The sequence below is a fragment of the Cygnus atratus genome, chromosome 2 (assembly GCF_013377495.2).
Source record: "Cygnus atratus isolate AKBS03 ecotype Queensland, Australia chromosome 2, CAtr_DNAZoo_HiC_assembly, whole genome shotgun sequence".
Classification (NCBI taxonomy): Eukaryota; Metazoa; Chordata; class Aves; order Anseriformes; family Anatidae; genus Cygnus; species Cygnus atratus.
Window position 1 is genome coordinate 128,913,915 of NC_066363.1, and position 4,076 is coordinate 128,917,990.

General features: G+C 34.6%; 1 protein-coding gene across 4 annotated transcripts in view; it reads left to right on the plus strand.

Moving 5' to 3' along the window:
- ZFHX4 (zinc finger homeobox 4) overlaps window positions 1–194 on the plus strand; it is a 152,935-nt gene extending 152,741 nt beyond the window's left edge. For all 4 annotated transcript variants that reach the window (XM_035546473.2, XM_035546480.2, XM_035546475.2 and 1 more), the window contains exon 10: window positions 1–194. This exon is cut by the window's left edge and continues 5,284 nt beyond it. The gene's annotated coding sequence lies outside the window, so the exon portion shown is untranslated.
- The last annotated feature ends 3,882 nt before the right edge of the window (window positions 195–4,076 follow it).

Sequence of the window (4,076 nt, forward strand, 5' to 3'; positions counted from 1 at the left end):
TAACATATTTTCCTACTAACTGAAGGAAATAAAAATTACTTCTCCTGTCTTCAGAGTGGTCACAGCTATTTCAGTTTAAAATAATATACAGCCAGGGAAAGAAGTTGGTGGCATTCTGTGCTGATTTCAGTTATTCAAACAGCAGGGCATTTAACACACTAACCTTTTACCTCTGAGACTGTGCATTAGGTTTGAGGCCAAGTTCAGGTCCTCACTAAAATAAGCTTGCTGATCTTTGTTCAGTCCCTAGTGACTACCTGTCTACATCTCAAAACTGCTCAGTAAACATGATTCAAGAAAAAAAAAAAAAAAAAAAAAGTCACCATATGAAAGTTGCACAATATATACAATATATAGAGTTTAGTTATGGTTTATAGTTTATATAATATAGTTCATAATATAGTTCATAACATAGTTCTAATATAGTTTATATTTATATCTTTGTATATATGTATAGCCTACTTTTTAGCTTTCATAACCAGAACTGGTTTGGTTCCTCTTATCTACCAACACTGTGTTATAGTATACATTTACTGGTTAGCCAACCATGCATTATGTTTGCCAGGAACAGGTGGCAAAAATACTTGTTAAAGTCTGGAAATAAAGGCTTGAGTTCTAGCATAGACCTAGAAGAAAATAAATATGATTGATCTTAATCCCTAGACCTATACATAGCATAAAAGCAGTATGTTTTATACATTTCATCATACATTGCTCAAAAGTAGCTCACAAACACTGTGTTGAAGAGTTGCATATCATGAGTAGGGTATATGTGAAAGACTATGCAATACCTATGTTTGCTGTCTTGGGTTCAATTCTAAGTAGAGAGTCTAGCTTTTATTTGCACAATACGCTTTTTCCAAAGTCCACTGAATTAGGTGAGAGAACAATAGCCTTTAGATCAGGTACTATATTTGATTGTGTTAAAGTGAAAATAAAAGTTAATTGTCACTGTAGATAAATAAAGCTTCTCCAGAACAAAACCAGTTCAGGTTTGTATTTATGTATCAGTCAGCTAAAAGTTACATTATAAGTGTTTATTTCTCACATTAATTCAATAATTCTGTACAATTACTGTCTTGGAGTTTTAGGGGAAAAATAAGCAAAATACAAAAGAAAACGATATATTAGTCAAGATTGACAGTTAGGTTCTGCAGTTTTATTAGTGGAAGAACTGAGAAAGAACATGATCTGGAAATTTTGACAATAGCACTGATACCCTGAGGTAGAGGGTGCTATTGTGGATCGTAATCCTGTAATATATCTGCTGTGCACAGCTCTTAGTTTCTGATGTAATTTAAACAATACCTATATAATGTAGTTCCAGATGAACAGCTCTGGGATTGGTACTCAGCCATTTTGGAAGCTCTGCATGTCTTGTGTTCCATTAAAGTTGCTACAAAGTCATAGAAGCTAGAAATGGGAAAGATTTGTTAAATCAACTAGTACAGTCCCCCCTCATTCAGAACTGTTCCCTATAGTGTATTATAGCTTTGTCCAGTTTAGTTTTAAATGACTCAAGCAATGGGTCTCCTACATTCTCCCTTGAGAGGGTGCTTTACAGGATATTGAATCTTACTACTAGAAAATCGTTGTGCTCTTCAGTCTACACGTACATGCTTACTAAATGTGAGAGTTCTGCAAGTACAGATAAATACTGTTTGGAGAGGGGAAGCTGATATTTGTCAAGAGGAGTCAATTTATTTTACAGAATCTCCTCTATGAAAGCCTGGAAAGACCATATAATAATATCAGCAATAAAGAAAAACATTGTCACAACTTACCAAAACTTCTTTCTACCTCCTCTTTGTTTGATACCATGTAAATAATATGATCACAATGACCATAGGCTACAGGTTCATTGTGTACAACTGCTAATGTGAAATATTTGCTGTATCAAAAACAATGGCAAAAAATTCAGATCTGAATAGATTGGGGATTTTATCTATAGTATTCAGTCATAGCTCTAAAAAGCAGATCTCATAAGTTTTGTAACCATGAGTAGAGACATTGTTTTCATTGTCATGATTTGATATCTTGTATTCATAATAATTTAATCCATTCTTTTTTGCTACCCAGACCACAGCGGAATAATTTGCAATGTCTGTAAAATATCTATATCATGTTAAACAGCCTGACATTAATTACAGAAGTTTGTATTTTTTTTTTTTAAACAGTCAAGCAGATTCAAAACACAGGCTTTGTATGACTATACATGTAATGATGAACATAAAGGTTGCTGGTGGCATATATATATATTTAAATTAGTATGGCAAGATTAAGGCGGGAGTCCATTCTAACTAGAAAATTCACACAGAGAAATATAGTTCTCCTGCACAGACACTTTGTAGCGACTAGCTCATGTAAGAGATAATGTTTAACTAAAAGATTAATACTGATGTGTTAGCACAGCATATAGCTGGCTTGTAATCAAGAAAAATAAATAAATAAATAATAAAAATAAAAATAAACTTGGAAAGCTAACAGAGTACATGGTGATATAAAAATATATCACTGAAAAAGAGAACAGAGTTTTCCAAGAAAGAAATTTGCATAATCAAGTGTTAGGTTACTTTCCTTAAAGATTTTAGTTTTAATATACCTATTGATGGAGAGAGCTTTGGAGAAAAAAAAAAAAAAAAAAAAAAAAAGATGAATCTCACTACCCTCTTAATATTTAAGCTCTTTAAAAGAACCTTAAAACAAATCAGCCAGCTTAAAATAACTATGATAAAATACTGAGGGACTTCCATAAATCATACAAAGAAAGATATTACTGATAAAGTTCATGTGTTTTCTTTTGTGAAACAACTCTGGTTGTTTCCAATAGCAAGACGCCTTCTTGAAAAACCTGTCTTTTCACAATTTGACTGGTCAGATGGGAAGTAATTCCTGGCCTTCCCCCCCTCCCCCCTCCTCCCTGTTAATAATTGTAAAGCATGTTTCAGCAGTGTTGCTGTGAGTACTGGTAGGAAGAGATACTATGCTTTAGTGTCCCAGATGTTATTGTTTATGGTGTTTCCCTGGAAAATTCAGAAAATGGTGTGATATCAAACAATGGTAATTAGTAAACCACAGTAGTCTTTTTTACTTCTCAGTGGCATGGCACTAAAGCCAGTGTGAAACAATATAATTAAAATAAAGAAAATATTAAAAGAAATAATAGGATTGCCCTGAAAATAAAAATGAAACAAACAAACAAACACCCTCACTAAGAAGAAAAAGGAAAAAGGAAAACAACCCACAGTTCCACAATATTATCAAATATATGACCATAGTTGTAATTCTGCACACACCTTATAGTCAGAAAAGGTCTTAGGGTGGTGTTTCAAAAACAGGCAGAGATGAAATGAATGGGATTTTACAAGAAAGCCAGTTCAACACTGTAGGAACCATTAAAGGAAAAATTAGATTGCCTGCTGGCTTGCAGTCTGATGGGGAAAGTCCCTCAATAGTGGATGATTTGTAAGCACACATTCTTATTTCAAACAGTAGGCTGCCTGCTCCCTGCTGTTTGAAGTGAGTTTAATATTCATAGACACATCTACAAGCTATTTACTCTGACCAAAGTGATAGGTCTTGTTGTTTAGTGCTCCTGCACCACATGATGGGACTGCTTTGTGCTGTGAACACTTCTTTCACAACTCACATATTTTCAGGACTCAAGCATCAGCAGGCCAGGTTGGTATTTTGATTGAACAGCCTCTTCCCAAAGAAAACCAGAGAGATGGAGGGGGTGGGATTGGGGCCTTCTAAGACCCTTTCTTCCAAACCCTACAAGTTGTCCTTGGGTGCAAATAGTATTTGCAGAAACTATGGCTTTTTTTTGTTTTTAATTTTTTACAAAGACAAGAAACAGACTCGCTGCCCTGCTCATTTTAGAGATCTGATGTAATTTCATTTATACGAGCAGAGTCTTAAAATGGATGACCTGGTCCTAAACCATTATGGGTGAAAATATTCTGACCTCTTAAATTCACCACTTGTTTCCACAGAGAAAAGACGTTCTTCATTTCCTCTCCAAAACTGTGCAGTGCACCTTGCAGTTGAGCGTTAAACAGCTGCACACTCTCTGT